We start from the raw sequence: 20268 nt of genomic DNA, 5'->3' as shown, positions 1-20268 counted from the left end.
AACTGGCTTGAAGATCGAAGTTACCGATTCAGGTAAGGGGTACAGATACGGAATCGTAGAATCGACAAAAAAAGATTCCTTGGATAATATATATATATAATAGTATATATTAAAATATATTATAATTAAATATTTTAATATTTAATATTCTATATATTATATTTTAATATATATTATTATATATAATATATTTTAATATATATTACATTATAATATATAATAGATATTATAATATATATTATAAATTATAACATATATGAATTTATAAAAAACTTTAAAATTAATAAATAAATAAAAAACATATTTTTAATAAACATTATTTAATATATAAAAATAAATTTTATTTTTTTTATAGTTTTAAAAGTTACAATACCGAAAAGAATAATATCCAGAAAGTTTAAGATTATACATTATGGATTGTGGAAATCTGATATCATTAAAAGAGTAATATGTTATACTGTTTCTTCGACCACGCTTGGAGATGGTGATCTGAAGGAGTAATATTCGTCTATTGTTGTTCCAGATGTGGCGAGAAGTTGTGCCAAATGGCGATCAATCAAATGCTTGAATCTGAAATGGATGGAGTTCGAGGCGTTAGTCCCCCTCCACCAGTCTACTTGGTAGTAGATAGGTCGCCCTTCTCTCTACCGGCTCTTTAGAATGGAAGTCTTCATCAAGCTTTGGTCGGGGGCAGAGCCGAAAGGAAGGATGAAAGAATGATTCGTTAACCCCTTTCTCTTCTTAGTCTTAAGACTGTTAGGAGAGGTAGAGAATGTCAAAAACTATACAAAACTAATATATGCAAAAGATTAAATACAGAAAAAATGGAGATTAAACACGGCGAGAAATAGAACTCCGGCAATTCCCGATGATTGCTAACTATTCCCAGTGATTCATGACATTTTCTGATAATTTTTGGCGATTTTTCAACCATTTCTAGAGTGCCTCGAACCAGGTATGAACCTAGGGCTGAACCAGGCTCGGAGCAAGACCCGGTCCTGCACCCAAAGGCTAAGGGATGATTCCGGTATCTTAGCTGAAGATTAAACAAACAAAAAGAATAAACATGGAGTGTCAGTTGTCATGTGGAAAGAAGATTGTAGATTAAAATGAACATGGTTCTCTATCATGTGAATTTATGTACTTTGTATGCTTTACCTAATCCTGAGTTACGATTGTTGGTAAGAATTGAGCAACTTGACCATCATGGCAAAATGCCAAAAACGATTGCACCTACTATTAAGAAAAAAGAAATCTAGCTTGGGCAATAATATCAACAGATGAAGATATATATGAGTCCATTAAAAAGAGCAAGTGATTGGGGAGAGCAAGTTCCTCCTCAAAGCAAGATGTCTAAATGGAAGAAAAAAATGAGTAGGTCAAGAATGAAGCCGTCAACACTACAAGCAGGGGCATATTACATTTACAAGATTCTCCAAGATAGTAAAATATGTTATCAAAATATTATATTTGTGCATGCACTTTACATTCAGTTGATGATAATGTCGTGTATCAATCATCTTCATAAACAACAATAATGGACAACAATTCGTCATTGATGCCAATTATCAGCACAAACATGAGTATAAAGCCTAACATTCAAGCTTAGGGAACAATGCGTTCTCATTAAGGAGAAATACACACCATATTTCACTAAGTTCATGTTTGCTGCCAAACTCTACCAGTTACAAAAGTAAGTGAAATTACAAGTATAGAGCAGTTATGCATTTACAATAGCATACGAAAGATATGTCATTCTTGTTCTTTATTATTCAATGGTATTCAATGAGTACAATATTCATATGTCAGCTTATCAGTCGGTTGTGAGTCCCAACTAAGATACAATTTATAGTAGCCCGACATTGGTTAAGATAACCAACTGTCAGTAACTACTAATTGATAACCGTTTGAGAACTACCAATTATAATGCATAACAAATGACTAACAAAACACAAGGAAATAAACTCTCGACTGATACAATTATATTTATTTATATTACTTGGCCAACTACATCAGCTCCCCCAAAAAGAAAGTCATCTTCCAAAAGGCATAAATAAAAACGGAGCTAACTACAAACAAAATTCTACTAAGGAGGGTGAGAGGACGCCCTTGGACAAGTGGAGGATGTTAGTATACATGTAGCTGATGCAAAAGACAATTGCTAGCAAAGGTGCTACATCTCTATGCAAATCCTCAAATCACTCTCTGCCACTAGTTCGCGTTCTCTCGACCCTTTGACCATGAGGGCCACCTCCATTAGGTGAGGCTTTGTTCACTCTAATTCCTATACCTTGGCTTGAAATCACTATGCCTTCTCAACCAATTACTTGCTCTGCTCTACCAGTTGTGCATCTCTCTTGGCCAACTATGTCTTCTACTTCTCCAATCTACTCTCTTGCTCAGCTAGCTAAGTCTCCTATTCGGCCAAAGTGGCTTCCAGAGCTACTTATCACTCACGTTCTGCAATGGTGAGTTGGGTTTGTTGGGCAAGTTGATCCTATAATTTTTTGATGTGGTCTGACAACTCAACCTAAGCACTCTCTCCCTACTGAAGTGTTGTTTCCTTGTATGACTTAGCTTCCTCAAGATATGCACTCTCTCCCTACCAAAGTGTTGTTTCTGTAAAACACATCCCTACAGAAAGCCTCCATTTAGTGTAGTACAGTGAGCACTTGGCCATGTCGTCCAACCATAGTGGGTCTTGGTGGATGCCATAATGCCAACGATCAGCCAGCCCCGAGATATGAAGCACCTAAAGAATTCACCCTCACACTTCAACTACATGAATGTCAGAATCTTCTCAACCTCTGTAACCACTAGGGGAGTGAGGTCAATGCCCATTATTTGGTGGGACAAATTTGCAATCTTATTCATTACCAAGGCCATGTCCTACAAATCACACAAGTACTACTGCACAGTGCCAATTATGTCATGGATTTAATCAGGTGATCTCAATATGTATCCCAGGAGTCTCATCCTTATTGGATGACTCCTCTAAATCCTCCCCCTTTGGAATGTTATCCTTTTTAGGCTACTGTAAAATTGAAAGAGTGGTATCTCTCCCAACCTCCTCTTAGGGCTCCTCTAGCTGGTTAAGCACGATCTCGATCTCTGGCTCCATTCTTGGAACTACCTCCTCTACCAACACAATTGGCTCTTCCTTCCGTTTTTGAACTATGTCTACCTCAAGTGCTAGGGGTTTCAAGTTCTTGTCCAAGAGACCTAGAAGTGGTAGTGATGGAGCATCGATTGATACCCGAGCATATCCAACCAACTGTATATCTTCTTAGCCTCAACTCTTCCCTAAGTACATGTTGCTGCCACTTGACTACCTTTGGCTGCAATGGCCGATGGTGCTACAACTTGTACTATTCTCACCTCAACCGATGGTAATACTTTTACTAGGGGTGAGAATGTGACTGGTGCAACTATCTCAACCAAAGATGAGATAGTCATCATGGTAGCGAGTCCTCCTAAGAATGACAAGGCCAAGAATGTTATGTCTACTACTAGTGGTTGCACTGGTACTGAGTAGGCCTCCACTGCTACAAAAATCTCCTTGGAAGTGGCATTCTCGAGAGTGGTTGCCTCCATGGATGATGATAACTCAATTGCCTCATATTTACCACTCTCATCTCCTCTTTCTCAACGGCTGTACCACTGACCAAGCAACCTCCTCACCACACACCTATTGTGTTGCACACACACACACCATCTCCAATAGGAATCCACCCCCCCTTTTTTTGTCTGCTTCCCTAGTTATTGTAGCAATCCTGTCATAATGAAGGTTGCTAGCATGAGAGAGAGAGAGAGAGGAAGAGATCTTAGAAGTGTATAAATGTATTAGGGATTCAAGTCCAAACCTAAGTTGGAACCCAACGTATTGTGGAATGAACAAGGGACTAATGCCACGCCCTTTCAAATCCAAAGAACTCTTTGCAACATTGGAATAAAATGAGATATGAATGGAGAAGAAATGAGGAATAACTAAGAGATGCGAGAGATTGTGGGAAAACCTCAATCTAATTCCCAAAAAATCTCCGACACACAAAGGTCAAACTTCACCCTTCTCCCCAAATTCGATAGTGGGAAGGATTTTAAGAATTTCAAATTTCTGCTAAGTCAAGGTTTCTCTCCTCAAATTTGGTGGTGGGGAACAAAATCAGAATAAATCTTGTTCCTAAAAGGTCTCCTACCACCGACTTTTTAACCAAATCTTCTCCAAGTTTGGTATTTACATTGAAGTAGAAAATAAGCATTATTCCTAGAAGTTATCCATACCCCAAGTTTGTAGGTTGAACTAAGGATGTGGTTAGGTTCCAAGCTTACAACCTAATATCCCCATGACATTTCATGTTAAAAAGATCTAAGTTAATCCAAGTCAAGGTCTATGAGAAGTATCAAAGTGTTTGGAAGAGATTTATGAGCACAAACAAGCATTCCACCAAGTCACCCTCATAAATTCGGTACTTGCACACAAATTAGTATTAAGCCTTCAATCCAAAAATCCTTCCTAGCACCTGTTGATGTGTTTTTTAGGCACATCCGAACAAAGAATAAAATACCATAAGTATCTTATCCTCTCTTGAACAAAATCTCTTGGATGCTGAAGATTAGCTTAAGGATCACCCAAAAAGACTCCAAGGTTCATATATGTAGGATCACTACATGTGGATAAGCTTAGTTGGTCATTGTGATTGCTGTTTCATCAAGGGGCATTTATGGTTCGAAAAGATTTCATGAAGTGATTGGCAGATGATATGCAATGAAGTTTCTTCCTAAGACTACTAAATGATTATCAAAAAATGGCAAAAGATGAGGGTTTAGAGAAATTCTAAGCTATTCTAAAATGAATGAATGAAGAAATGACACAAGTGAAGCTCAACTAGTTATAGCATCGCCATATCTTGAACAACTCCACTAGACGTAGTGCAATCTTCCAAGGATATTTAGAGATTTTCAAATCACTACTAATCATAGACACCATTAGTTGAATGCATATCACGGATTGAGAAATAATTGAACTTAAACAATTTCAAGAGTTCCAGTTGACCATGCAAGGCTCGCTTACAATCAGCAAGAAAGCTAGTGGTATGGATATCGAGTTTCACAATACATCAAGTGCAACATTCCATTATTTAATCTAAACACTAAAACTAAGATCAAAGATTGACTCGAGAAGATAAAGAACCATGCAATAAGCTTCAAGGATTGAGCAAAAACACCATAACTTCAATGTTTTATTGATCCAATAGCCAAATAACAACAATTCTTCAAGTCTTTCTCTTGTCAATATTCTAATACTATTACTCTCTCTTCTATTCTCTTCTCTAATGCTATTGCTATTTCTATTAACCATTACAAATGAAATGAGTGGAGTTTATATAAGAATCCCCAATACAATGAAAGGCCGAGATCGAATGAAGATCAAGGGCCAAGATCTTGCCACCTAAACCCTAATTAGGGTTTGATAGAAATGAAAACCCTATCAAGATAATCATCATCATGAATCAACCAATGAGAAGAAAACATGTGCCGACACAAAAATCGAGGAAGCATCCTCCAATAGGAAAATAAAATGTCAAGTGGGATCATAACAAACTTTCTTCTAGAACTTTGTTCCCTTTCTCCTTTTCCTTTTTGGCATATTCAATGAATCTGGACGTCATACTTTCAACTTCAGAAATTGGAATCTCAAGTAGATTCTTCATTCGTTCTTCTAGGTGGATCACTTCATCAAAGGCTACAAGAAGTGTTATCTCCCATCCATGCTCAAGTTCTTTTGTCTTATCAATAAGGAACATAGTGGTATACATACGATCCAACTGTTTTTCTGTGATTAGTCCACCTTCTCCCTAAAAGATGACTTTTATCTTGTCCTCCAATTCTTGAATGTCCACATCTGCTTCAATTTCTACCCTTTTGTCAAGAATGACACACATCACCTCAATTATCTTGTCATGAATAGGATGGACGGTATCTTCAACTTGACTACACATGTTACTAACGTCTTCAAAAAGGAGTTTCTTCATTTGAAGCAAAGTCGACCACTGTAACATATTAGGAGTTGATTCTTTTCTAATTACCCCTTCTTTTGCCAGTATCTATCTAGGTGCTTTCCTTATTGCTTGCAATACTGGAATGGTGATGTCCTTAGCATGAGTGAAGGCATCAACTGTCATCATGAGGTTATGAATTATCTCAAGAACACGAATGGCTCTACCAAGTATTTTCATCATATTTCTTACAAACTCATTAGCCATTATGAAGGATTTGCTGACCCATGCCTCTAGAAGTTGTGTTGAGTCCTCATTTTCTCCATATGATCAACTAACTCTGTAGGAAGCAAGGGAGGTGATGTGGCTGCAGGACTTTAATTTGTCAATGGTTGCTGAAATTGTTGGACATAGTTCCTCCATGCATTTACCTCCTTTTCTAACGTTTTGTTCTTCTCTATTTCAGCCTTTAGCTTCTCATTGACTGCCTTCACTGAGTCGGTTGCTTCCTCCATGGCCTGCTCAGAAGTAAGTGGACCTAAGTCAAATGTCTCCAAATCATATTCATCTGCCATAATCTCATCCTCATATTTATCTACTACTGGAGTGGCAATCTGCATCTTTCTAGAGCTTGCATAATCTCTTATTATTTTAGACATCTTTGGAGATTTCTTTCTCTCAATGACTTCTTGAGGTCCATTTAGAAGACTTTCTAAATCAAATGCTTGTTCTTCTTCTTCCTCTATTACCTCTTTGGTAAGTCTCTCTTTAAGCCATTCGAGGAAAGAAGATCTTCCTTCTTTTACTTGCACTTCTTCAGGCAATGGATCATTCCTGGGAAGGGAAGTTACTTCATTATCGTCTCCTTGTTCTTCATCATCACAAATCTGGATATGAAGGGCTGGAATTGATGATTTTTGTGGCATTTTTCCTTTATCTTGCCTATCATTCTTTCCATTTTGTATTGTAGACTCCATTGATTCATCTACTTCATGGACCATGCCTTCATCTATTATTTGATCTTTGCCTTGATTTTCTTTCTCATGTCTAGAAGAAGCGCTAGGAGGCTGATTGGAATTTGTCTTTTGCTTCTTCTTGGATGCTTCTTTCTTTCCTTGTTCATTCTTCCTTTTTGATCCTTTGGAATGAGAGGTTCTCTCACTGACACTTGCCCTTTCTTCTTCTTTTGTCCTTGTCTCCAAATTGAATGTCATTGTCACATCTTGCTCCTTCAATTTTTGATGTTGAATATCTACCCATCTTCGTGTGCAAGTTAAAACTTGATTCATCAATTCCCTCAAATCTGTGACTTCCTTTTCATCCCAATTAATCTTTATTCCTTTATACTCCATCTCATAGGTAGATTGGATATATCTACCACTATCTTGTGCTTGATCGGCCACTCTATAGATTTTGCATTTCCTGATGAGATCAAGAGGCAGCCGGGAATGCATCTTCTTCTTTATCTCTAGGTCATCTTGTGCGTCCATCCAAAAGTCTTCTACTTGAAACACATGCTTATGCTTTCTTCCAGCCATTTCTTCTACATTACCATAGGGATCAAAGTTATCTCTAGAAGCAAATGGTGTAAACGAATAGAGAGATAGCTCTTGCTCAGCACTTTCAGCTACTTGAAGGGAAGGACAAACTTCTATTGAATTTCCAAGTGAAATGGAATTAGTGGTGACATCTCCATGTTTGTACCTTAATGACTTGGTACATGATAACAATTGTCTTCCCACTTCAAGTAGTACTATCCTGTCTGTTGGATAACGTGGCAACATATAAGGTGGGGAAGGACATCCTTGGATCCTTATATATGTGAATTTGGGAAATTGAATAAACCACGCACCATATTGTTTGACAAGTGCTTGTGCCTCTGAAGACAATCTTTGATGGATCCCACCTTGTAGAGTCCCGGTGATGTGCATTGTGAAAGTATCATTGATTGTTCTATAGTGTTGTTTAGGCGGGTGATGCAATATTTCATAAGAATCACAAACCCTTATCTCTCTGGGTCCTCTTCCAACTCTGGCTCTATGTGGTAGCCCCGCATATTCATAACTCCTTGCTAGAGAATATATGACATATGAGCTTATGTGGAATGACTCGATAGGAATTAACCTTCTCAATTGTACATCTAGGCAATTACTAATGATTCTTGCCCAATTGATCATTCCTTTCCCTTGAATAATTATTTGAATGAAGAAGAACATCCGTTTATCAAAACAAAAGACTTGAGGAGAACCTATAACTCGACCAAGCAAGGTGATCAAATCCCTGAATTCCTCTTGGAGGTCAATTCGGTGTGGCCCATTAGGTATCTTGTTCAGGCGAGGTCTACTCTTTTGCAACCAATCCCTATTGATGATTGATAGGCATGCATCAAGATCATCTTCATAAATCGATTTGGCTCCTTCTAAACTTCTATAGACCATGTCCCTCTAATCTGGTAGATGGAAGTCTTCACTTATGGCCTTTTCTGATAGGTAAGCAAGAACGGTTCCATCCTCGGCCACAATTGTCCTTGAGTGTGAATCATAGTGCTTGGCGCATTCAATCATTAGTTCATGACATCTAACTGCAGGAGGGAAGCCGGCTGCCTTGATGATGCCGCTTTCTATTATCCTCTTGGCTGTAGGTGATGATTTGCCAATGTATGGTGCCTCACGAAACTTCTTCACATTGAAGTTCCCAAGATTTGTATCTCCAATGTTGCTCCACCGGGACGTAATCTTGGTCTCCAAGTCATCGTTCTTCTGATCATCTTTAACGAGAATCTGCCTTGAGGTAGATCCGCTTGTCTTGGGCGTTGCCATCGTTCACCTATGAGAGATGCTCAAGTTAGGGTCTTGACAAGGTTATGAAAATTAATGACTTTGAGCTTGCAAAACCCTAGAAATGAAGATGAAGTACTGATTTAAACCAGTCCTACATTCTAACGATTCTAATTGAATTCTTCATAAGACTGACCTAACTTTGGACATGCATCCTAACTTGAATGAATTATGCCTTTCATCCTTTAATCAGACCTGATTTTAATCTTAAATGCAGTCCTTACCTCTGATTTTGACAATTATCTTTCAATCAAAGGACTGACCCTAATCAATGAATTCACAGTTTGAAATGCAATTCTGATGTCTCAAGACAAATCTAGGCCGTCCCAAGATGAATTCGCTGTATGATAGGTCTCTTTATTGAGAAAATTCGCTTCCACCTGATCTTCCAAAGACAAATTCACCTTCTTCAAAAGACCAGCCCTGCAATTAATGGTGAAATTCGCCCTATATACTGACTGAAATTCGCTGATGTTTGGTGGAGTTCGCTGACCTGCTGGAATGATTCGCTGATCTGCTGCCAAATTTCGCTTTTAAAGAGGAATTATTTTTTGAATTGGTGTTAAAATGATTCTTTTGATCCTCCTTATATATGCGATTTAGGGTAAAGGTGTGTCTTTTGGGATGCAAGGCCGACTTAATCTAGCAAAAATAAAACAACAAATTGTCTTCCTCATGCTGGCTGACTTAACACATTAGAGTTCTTCTTTTAGCAATTCGAATTTTGAATTGATCTTGGCACCAAAATGTTTGCTTTTGAGAATTTCTCTTTGGGTCCTTGGCAAGGACACGAATCTTGAAAGCAGCTCGCTCTAGGTCCTTTGGAAAGACAAGTCCTAAATCAAAATTTGCTCTCTGACCCTCGGAAATCAGTTTGCTCTAGGTCCTTTGGAAGGACAAGGTCAAATTAAAAGTTCGCTTCATGTCATTAGCAAGGACAAGACTCTTTGATAAGGATTTCGCTCTTCGTCCTTAGCAAGGACAGGACCTAAAAGTAGAATTCGCTCTGTGACCCTTGGAAGGTACACGACCTTAGTGAAATTTTCGCTCCATGTCCTTTGAAAGGACAAGGTCAAAGGAAAAGACTCGCTCCATGTCCTTAGCAAGGACAGGACCTATAATGAAATTCCCTCTATGTTCTTTCCAAGGACAAGACCTATAATGAAATTCGCTCTATGTCCTTGACAAGGACAAGACATAAAAACAAACTTCGCTCTATGTCCTTGACAAGGACAGGACTCAAAATAAAATTCGCTCAATGTGACCTAAAATGAAATTCACGCTGTTCTCTCCAAGGACATGATCTTGATAAGAAAAATTATCGCTTTTGATCTTCACTTGCGCAAATTCGTTTTTTGATCATTACTTGGAGAAATTCATTCTTGATCTTTGCTTGGTACATCATTTGAAGAAGAATTTGCTTTGGACCCTTAGCAAGATATGCCACTTGGAGGTGAAATTCGCTCTGTCCTTTGGAAGGACAAGGTTAAGATATGAAGTTTGCTCCAGGTCCTTTGGAAGGACAAGACTTGAAGGAAATTTCGTTCTATGCCCTCTGGAAGGACATCAATTCAACATCCGCCTTAGGACCTATCCAAGGAATTTCACTCAATGTCCTTAGGAAGTACATGGTCTTGCTGAAAAATTTCGCTCAATGTCCTTAGGAAGAACATGATCTTGAAGATAAAAATCGCTCTTGGACCGCAGAAAGGACAAGACTTTGAGTTCACTTTACGACCTTTCCAAGGACATGGCTTGAAATTCACCACTTTCTTTTACCTCATCGATTTGAGCCTTAAGTTTTCCAGCCTCTCCACATGAAAGCATCATCAATTCGACCCTTAAGAACACCAATAGAGGAAATTCACTCGGTGACCTTCGGAAGGACAAGACCTAAAGCAAAAATTCGCTCTAGGACCTGAGCAAGGTACGGGGTCAAGGCATTTAGGCAAATTTTGCTCCAATGACGGACCAAGGTAAACGGTTTTGATGAAAACTTCTCTCAAGTTGGGGCAAGGTGGGCGACCTTATGAATGACTCCTCACTTAACTCTTTCTCGTAACTTTGCTTGGCTTGTTCAATCTTTGAGTCCTTCATCTAGTAATCATTTTTGCAACACTTGATGACCTATTCCACTCCTCACTAGAAAAGAGCATAGAGAGACTACTCCTAGAGAGGGAAAAACCTAAAAAAAGGGGGCGTCCCCATCTTGATGGGGCAATGTGTGATGTGGTCACAACAGTACCGAGTTCCAGCCTGAAATCAGAGTTTTTCTCCAAAAGTTCCATAGTTGCATCCAACAAAGAAATAAAGGCTTTATTTCAAAAATCCTTCCAAACACCAATTTTCACCCGTCTGAAGTTTTCCTTCCCAAATTTGACATTTGCAGTTAAAGTGGGAATAGGTGATATTCCTAAATGTTTTCCTAACACCAAATTCTACCCCATGACTTAAATGTCTCTCTCCCAAATCCAGTGTTAGCACACAAAAGAGGAACAAGGCACTAATTCCAAAACTCTTCCTAATACCAAATTTTCACCTATCCTAAAATTTGTCCTAGCATCGAGTTTGAAGAGTTTTTTCTAAACTCCAAGACCTTAATCCAAAAGGGTTTCCTAGTATCAAGTTTGACCCAACGAGCTTAAATTGGTCGAGTTTGTTCCTAATCTGATTCCTTTCACTGATTTTGTAGTTCCAGAATGTTCAAAGGTCTGAGTTTTGGTCTGATCTTCCTGGTTGTCTCCCAAATGCCGAGTTTTCCTAGTGGCATTCCAAGCACTAAACTTTCAAACAGAATTCTTTCAACCAAGTTCTACACTGACAAATGAAAATTCAATACCAATTCTTTATTCCACATGGCTGCCTCAGGTCTGAGTTTTGGTCTGATCTTCCTACTGGTATTCCAAGCACTAAACTTTCAAACAGAATTCTTTCAACCAAGTTCTACATTGACAAATCAAAATTCAATACCAATTCTTTATTCCACATGGCTGCCTCAGGTCGGAGTTTTTGTTTTGATCAACTTCAAAGTTTAAGCTTGGGGCTAGATTCTTGATTCAGGTCTGAGTTCCACTTTTTATCTGACTTGCACACAACAACTAGGTTCCTAGCAGCATGTTGAGACAATAGATTCAGCCAATCTATGTATGAACCATCAAGTGGAGAGTTTTGAATTAAAATCCTAAGCGTTAAGGGACTATGAGTTACATTGCCATCAAAATGAGATCCTTCCAAAAATAATGCAGTTGAGTGGTGAAGTCTCACAAGTAAAAACTATGAAATGGATTCAATTGTAGGCCAAATAGGAAAGGTATTTGAAATACTAACTCTAGAAATCCTTGAAATAATAAAGTTACCTGTCCTTACAGGTCCATACCACCAATGAAGCAACAAGATGGAAATTTGGAGCACAAGATTGAAGGTATGATCACAGAGAGGACCCAAGAGGAAGGGACCGCCCGTTGGAGCCAAGGATCCAAGAAATTCAAATAGTGTTTTCCAAGTGTTCCAAAAGGTTACTAGGATGAAAGGAGGATGAAATCAAGGTCAAAATCTTGACAATGATGTCTTTCCAAAGAGGACTAAGAGTAGCATGCTCATAGAAATGAAGACTTATGTAAACACCTGAAGATGTAAATGAACATGTCGCAGAGTTGCAGGGTGAACGTGCCACAGAGATAAAAAGTTGACAGCTGAAGATGGCAGGAATATGATTTGTTGTAATGGCAATTAATTTGTTTTAAAATGACAATTTTTGGGGCCCAATTTAATACAATACAAGAAAATCCAAAAGTTAGTTATTTATCCAGCTACCAAATTTGTCTTTTGTGACAATAGTTGTTATTCTACCGGGCTGTCATTTTGTCTTGCAGTGGGAGTAGTCGGAAGGTAGTTGAAAAGTGGTTGAAAGTTGTTGAGATCATTAACTAAAAATTGTTAGGGTTTCTAGAGGGCGGATTTGGGCCATTGAATGGATTAAATCCTTGCCATTGATTCAAATGTAAAATCTATAAAAGGCCAGTGCCTCTCTCATTGTAAAGGGGGTATAAGGTAGAAAGTTAGAAAATAGAATTAGATTATAGTAGCAGTAGCTAGCAAGTAGAATTAGAGTAGAGTAGGAATTGTTGAACATAGATTGTTGTAATAGCAGTTGAAACAAATGAATAAAGCATTGAAGTATGATGTTTTGCCAGTTGTCTTCACCTGTTTGCATGGTTTCTTCATCAAAATAAGTTAAAATTCAGTGATTTTAATGGTGAAGCATGAGGATATCTGATCGGTTTCTGGTTCATAGAATTGGAGTTTTGCTGACTGTAAGTCTCTGTGCACGGTTGGTCTCAGCCTATTATTGCTATTAGTTCAATTGTGGATGTTTGTCTTGATTGCGCCAGGATTGGGTATCTAAATGAATGTTCATGATCTAAAAATATTTCATTTCCCTTTGAAGATCGCACTATTTTTGTGGCATTGTGAATTTATCTTTGGTTAAACAGGAATCAATCTTATGAGAAATCTTTCTATCTGCAAGATCAGCCATTACTGTGATTGTCCTTAGATTCTCCAAACCCTATCCCTTTGCTATTTGTTTAATCAGTTTGAGAAGTAAAGCATCAATTAGATTGCCATATCAGATGCAAGACACATGAGTCCCCTTGTGATTAACAACAAATCACATCATCACTGAGTTATCCTAAGCACAGTCAAGACCTCACACTAGAAACCTTGGGGTTATCTTGTTTGGACATTTAGAGGGCATTCAAGATTTCCTTAGTCAAGAGAGAATAGGATATACTCTATGTATTTTATTCTACGTTGACGGAAGTGCAAATTTCCCCATCAACACCACCTAGACCATTAGATCGGACCAACAAAATAAAGTGGTTGGCCATGTGAGATCCAATTGTCCTACTGGCTACAACCTCCCCCATGTGTCAGGGAGTACCTGCATGTGTGTGGCATCCAATAGTAATCCAATGGCATGCTCGGTCATGTAGAAGACCTTGTGCCTTAAGCTCAAGAACTCATATATCCTCTCTGACAACCCTCTCGCCCAATTGTAGACCTTTCCGATGCTCAGGACTATCATTAAATTTATCATTCAATTACATCTGATGCTCGGCTAGCTCCCGTCAATCTACACTTCAAAAGGTCAAGCACACATCTCCACTTAGTAATGGCAAGGAAATTCTTCTTAAGTCCTCTATTTCTTGGACCCCAAATACTATCAATCTCCTCCTATGTAAAGTCTTGCTTGCATACTCACTTGATAAGTGCCTCCTTATGTTGGTAACTTTTGTAGGTTTTCCCATTGAGCTCCCTATTGAGGGTATGCTGAAAACTCTCATGAAATCTGATGATTTATAAGAAATGGTAATTGTTGTCACAAAATCCTGCACCCTTGCTGAGCTATCAACTCAGCAACCTTGTGAAACATAGAAACAACCCCGAAGTGTGGGACCTTGTGCAAGGGGTTGTATCTTCGGAGAAGGTCGGCTTCCTTCTCAATCCAGGTGCAAGTGTTGAACCAACTCAACGCTCCAAATCTTACTTCTAAACCTATCCTAACAGCTTGAAGAGGAAAAGGTAAGAGAGAAATGCTTAAAATGAAAGGAGGTGATACACCAAGATAAGAGATGTTTCTCTCCCCACCCGAAATGGCACAAAGAATTAACTGAAATACCCAGGAGATGCACAAACTTCAGTTGCATGAATGACCTCAACGCACGTATGGAGGTTAGAACTTGTTGAATGTCAAGAGGGGAGAAGGCTTCCCACAAGTCACACCCAAAAACAGTTTAACATAGCATAAATGTGAAAGAAAGCCACAAACATACACTTACAATGAAGGTAAGAACACATACACAACATACATAAGTCGAAGAAAGGAAAGAATGATAATTTCAATTCATTATAAGGCCAATGGCCAAACTTACAGTCGTAGAAATACATGATAAATACAAGTCTTCAAGAGAAGTGAAAGAGCATAGAATAGCTCAAGCCAACAGGGAGAGAACCCTTTACAATAAGGCTTTACAACATTTATATAGAAAACTGGTCGCAGAGGAGAGACCATTGGTCAAGGAAGAGAAGCCTTGACCCCTATGTGTGCAGGTAAATGTCAGTCAAGGAATATAGGGAAGTACATGCTCCTAACATTGTGGAAATGCAAGCAACTTGGCCATACCCTAAAAACGCAATCCCAAGAAGAAAGGGACTTCCAGAAGCTAGATTGTTTGACATTACAAAGTTAGAGCATGCAGGTATGACATAACTAACCACAAATAAGCATGGCCTTGTACTCCACCTGATGGACGTCCCACAAAAATCATTAAATGCGCCCCTATAGCTCCACGAAAGAAAGTGTACAAGTCACAAAAGTTGTTGGAGCATCAAAAGATTTGAGTGTTGATCACACTGTCTGGAAGTGTTGCAAGCCAGAAGGAAGTCTGAAAACTTCGAAAACTCGGGTTCTCGAAGTTTGGAAGAATTCAGAAACTCGGGTTTCCGAAGTTGGGAAGTGTTGATGTCTTTTTACGCACATGTGAACATAGAATAAAATACCATAAGTAACTTATCCTCTCTTGATCAAAATCTTTTGGATGCTAAATATTTGCTTAAGGTTCATCTAAGAAAGACTCCAAGGTTCCGTATGTAGGATCTCTACGTGTGGATAAACTTAGCTGGTTGATATGATTATGCTGGAATCACAAGGGAACTTACATTTGAATCCCTAAATGCTTGATTTGCTGTAACTTAAGTCCTATCTACTCAATTGGAAGATAAAAAAGAGCAAAAGAGGTAGGGTTTGAGAAAGTCTATTCTAGGCCTTAGAATGTAAGAAGATAGACAAATGACTAGGTGGAATCCTACCAAGCTAGGTCTCACTATCAACTTGAACAATTCAACACAAGCTCAATGCAATCTTCTAAGGGCGTTTCAAAGATGTTCGAACCAATACCACCAACCATCAATTAAAGTTCAAGTTAATGCATAAACAATGAATGTAGAACGATTCGAAGTTAAGCTCATATCATTCCAGTTGACCACACAAGGCGCACTTACAAGAAGCAAGAGGCTAGTGGTATGGATTGAGCAGATTCCACATGAATACATTCAACAACTTCTTCCATTCAATCTAATCAACATGAAAATAAATTGAGAAGTAGAACCATGAGGCTTGTTGAAATAACAAATTTCACCATAACTTCAATGAAAGAGTATCTCATTTAAAAGTCATACCAACAATTCCTCCTTCTCCTAATCTACTCTAATTGCTATTCTACTTACTACTAGCTATTCTCCAACTATTCCCTATTAACTATTAACCTTTACAAATGAAGAGCTTGAGCTTTTATAGTGCTCTCAATACAATTCAACAGGTCAAATCAATTTGAGATAAATGGCCAGGATTTTAAAATGAAAACCCTAATTAGGGTTTGTTACAACAAACTCTCAGCCAATGAGAAAATTACATTCAGCGAATGTGTACCAATAGATGTTTGGGGTAGGCGCCTCGGAGTTTGTGCCATCATAGGTGAGTCAGGTACATTGAATCAAGACTTGCTGATGTGGAACTTCTTTGATTGGTGGAGATGACCGGGATGCCATCTGGGATGCCACTTCAATTTGCACCTTTGTAGGCTTGATTTGATTGATCTCTTCAACATTCTCTAGTTCACTCAAAGTAGTGGTGATGGGAGTATTGATGTAGCTAAGTCTTTCTTCTATCCTTGCTTGCTTGCCTTGAGTGATTGTATGATTTCTCCTTAATAATCCTTTGATTTCCTCATGCCTTCAGGGTGTGGTAAGAATCGAGTTTCCTTTTAGGTATTTTATGCTTGTAAATGAAGCATTCCCTTTACATCCTGGTGTAGATATCTTCCTTGCAACTTGATCTTGATGTTGACATTTTCTCTTTACGACACTTTGAACTTCCTCCAACATGATTCTCTCCATTTCTTTCTTCATTTTCTGTAAAATAAACAAATAAGCATCAACACATATGATTTATAACCTTTTCATACTTCTATTTTGACTTGATCTCTCATTTTGATTTCATGTGATTTTTCACTAAGTCAGATCAAAGGACTGACAATAATCAGTGAATTTGCTATTCTGCTCTTGATTCTGCTAATCAAGGATGTTTTAATTTGAAGTGAAGTTGAAATGAGGATTTCACACTTATCTTTATAGGCACCTAAGGTGAATGGATGCGTCTTTTACCCTAAGGCCGACTTTGTCATGAATTAAATTAAATCAAGAACTTACCTTGGCCGACTTACCTCTAGATTGACTTTGAATTTGTTTTACGCGCTAAGGTCATGTATTAGTTAGTTTTGAAAACATCATATGAACTTTGCTCCATTGTGTCAACTCATGAAGTGCACTTCGCTCTATGTCCTTGCTAGGAACAAGACCTAAAACATAGATTTTGCTCTTTGACCTTTGAGAGAACAAGGCCTAAATAAGATTTTTCAGTCTCTAACCTTGCTAGGGATAGGACCCATAGTCAAATTTGCTGGCTGACCTTTATAAAGCATATTCTAATTCAACTTACTGCATGTTATTTGGGTAGACAAGGCCAAGATAAGGGTTTGCTTTACGTCCCTAACAAGGATAGGCCCTAAAGATGTTTTTTTCTCTATGTCCAAGGTAAGGACAAGACTTATAACTGAGGTTCGCTCTTTGTCCTTCCCAAGGACAGGACCTATATGACAACTTTCGCTCCAAAAAATTTTCTAAGGACAGGACCCAAAATGTAAATTTCGTTCTCAGACCTGTCTAAGGACATGATTAGGTTCACTCAATGACCTTTCTAAGGACAACCATGAAAACAAAATTTTCTCAATAACCATTAGCAGATTGCTCTAGACCCTCAGCAAGGACAAGGTCAAAATAGGTAAAACTCACTCAATGACCATGGTGAGGATAGACCTTATAACTGAAAACTTGCTCTATGACCTAAAGGAAGATTTTGCTCTATGTCCCTAGTAAGGACAAGACTCAAAGTATAGTTCGCTTTTGGACCAAGGTAAGGACAAGGTCAAAATGGAAACTTTCGCTCACCGTCCTTTGCAAGGACAGGTCCAAGAGGTGAATTCGCTCTGTGTCCTCTCCAAGGACAGGCTCTAAAATGGAATTTTCGCTCTGTGACCAGCCTATGGATAGGCTCAAAAACAAAATTCACTCGATGACCTTTGGGAGGACGGGACCTAAAGACAAAATTCGCTCTTGACCCTTGGCAAGGTACGGGAGCTAAATGCAAAATTTCGCCCTAAGTCCTTAGAGAGGTACATGATCTCAAACATCCTTGAATTCAATCCTTCACTTTCCTTCACTCCACTAGATCATATCCCAAATCTTCACGAAAACATGTTAACTTTTACCCTTCAAGAAGGCTCAAGGAAGGAATTCACTATAATCTTGAGGCCAAGGACGTAAGGCAAGTTTGCTCCAGCAAGGGACATGACTCTATGTAGACAGTTCGTTCAATCTCTCCCATTGCCTATACTTTACTCATCTAAACTTCCAATTCCTAAATCACTTCAATGTCCATGTCCAATTAATCTTCAAAAGTGACCCTAGGGAAGACTCCTCATTCAATCCCTTTCCACCTGAATTGATGAATTCTCTGGCTACTCAAGAGATGTTATCCCTTCAATGCAAAGATTAATAGCTAAGACCCTAAGACAACCTAGGACTGAGCAAAAAGGACTAACCCTAGAAAGAGAAAAGTGGGGGTCCCCATTTGGAATGGGGCGATGTGTGTATACCTCACAACATCTAGTGCCACCTCGAATAAATGTTCTTGAACATTTCAAAGATAAAGACTCAATCCATACGTAGAACCTCCGAAAAATTCAACTCGACTTATCAAGAAATTAGGAAACATACTCAACAAGGAAGGAGAATCTCAAACCGGATCAAGGCACCTCGTCTTTGATTACCTATGTGTGTGCAAGTGTATTCATTCCCCTCAACAAGAACATTATGACTTCCAAGTTCCATTGTGATTAGCTACGTAGTTTGTCTAAACTTCATAAGCATCCTAGATAGAGCCTCGCTGCCAATCTGACGTCTATAGCCCTGGCGAGGTTATCGCTGTAATCTCATGAATACTGCTCCATTGCCAGCCGAGCGCCCATAGCCCCGATGGAGTTACTCACATGTTCCCATTAGCCAATTTTGATATTTCATTTCATTTTTTATTTTCTCTTGATTTTTTCTTTTCTTTTCTCATTTTCTCTCTTTTTATGTTGCTTTCTTTTCTTTTCATCTGTCAATTCCTTTGGCTTGTAAGCAATGAAGCTTACCAGGGTTTGACAATTATAGTGGCACTTAAGCTAGACTTTGGATTTTTCACTAATCACGGCTTCGTCCTAAAACCATAATGACTCGAAGTTTATTAGCATGTAAAGATATAGTAATCAAAAGATGTCGGTATCAAGACACAAAAAGTGATCTTCATCCAAGTCAAGTACAAGTCCTAATCAAATGATGAAGTCGAAGAGGAATAACTTCAGATTCAAAGCATTTTATAAATAGATATCTAAGAAATGGACTGAACATGAGATCCAAGATGTTGATGGTGCGTGAGAAAACAACACAAACACCTTTCTTACAAATGAAGGTTCCCACTTAGGACACCTAAACTAAACAAACCAACCGACTCAAAAGCAAACTAAGCTAAAGCACACACAAAAGAAAACCAAACTAAGGCAAACCAAAAGAAAACGAACTAAAGAAAGCAAATGACTAAACTACTTGAGCCACTTAAGATCATGAGTCAAATGACTCAAGGCAAATTAACAAGGCTCAAAAAGACCTCTAACTAAAACACACGAAAAGAAAACCTACTCAAACTATATACATGACTCTTAGACTTGACATGACTCAAATAAGCTAAATATGTACATGACTTTACATGACTTCTCAATATGTGCAACATGAGCATGGCAAAAGTGCTAGTTCGCAGTCGAGCAAACTCATCTTTAAAAAAGGAAAAGCAAGCTCTCACCATGCATCTCTCATATTCAAGCAAGGTTTCATGTAAGATAATCAATTGAGGCAATTCATCAGGACTATGATCAATCTGGATACAAGTTGTTTTCCCAAAACCTCCATAATCAAAATCATAATAACTCTCAAAACTAAGATTAAGGAAAGAGGCAACCTAGCATATTTTGGGCTCGGATGGAAGTGCTTTCTCGAATGCAAGTGTTTGCTCCTCGTTTAGTGTGTTGTTGGAAGCGAGATCGTCAGGAGTTTCAGGAGGTCACCATTGGTGATGTACCATTCCATGAGCATTCACAACATGTTGATTCTTGCTTGCAAGCTCTTCTTGAAATAGGCTTAGCACCCCTTCGAATAGATCAACTTTCTTTACTTTCTCAATTACATCTTGTTCATCTCCATGCAAAAACCACGTATCTTCA

At 38.4% G+C, this 20268-nt stretch overlaps 1 protein-coding gene across 2 annotated transcripts in view; it reads right to left on the bottom strand.

The window, feature by feature from the left end:
- The window catches only part of LOC131044445 (soluble inorganic pyrophosphatase PPA1), a 152568-nt gene that overhangs the window by 118141 nt on the left and 14159 nt on the right, over nt 1-20268 (bottom strand). The window lies entirely within an intron of this gene.

Source organism: Cryptomeria japonica, chromosome 1 (genome assembly GCF_030272615.1).
Source record: "Cryptomeria japonica chromosome 1, Sugi_1.0, whole genome shotgun sequence".
Taxonomy (NCBI): Eukaryota; Viridiplantae; Streptophyta; class Pinopsida; order Cupressales; family Cupressaceae; genus Cryptomeria; species Cryptomeria japonica.
This window is presented reverse-complemented; position numbering and strand designations above follow the sequence as displayed.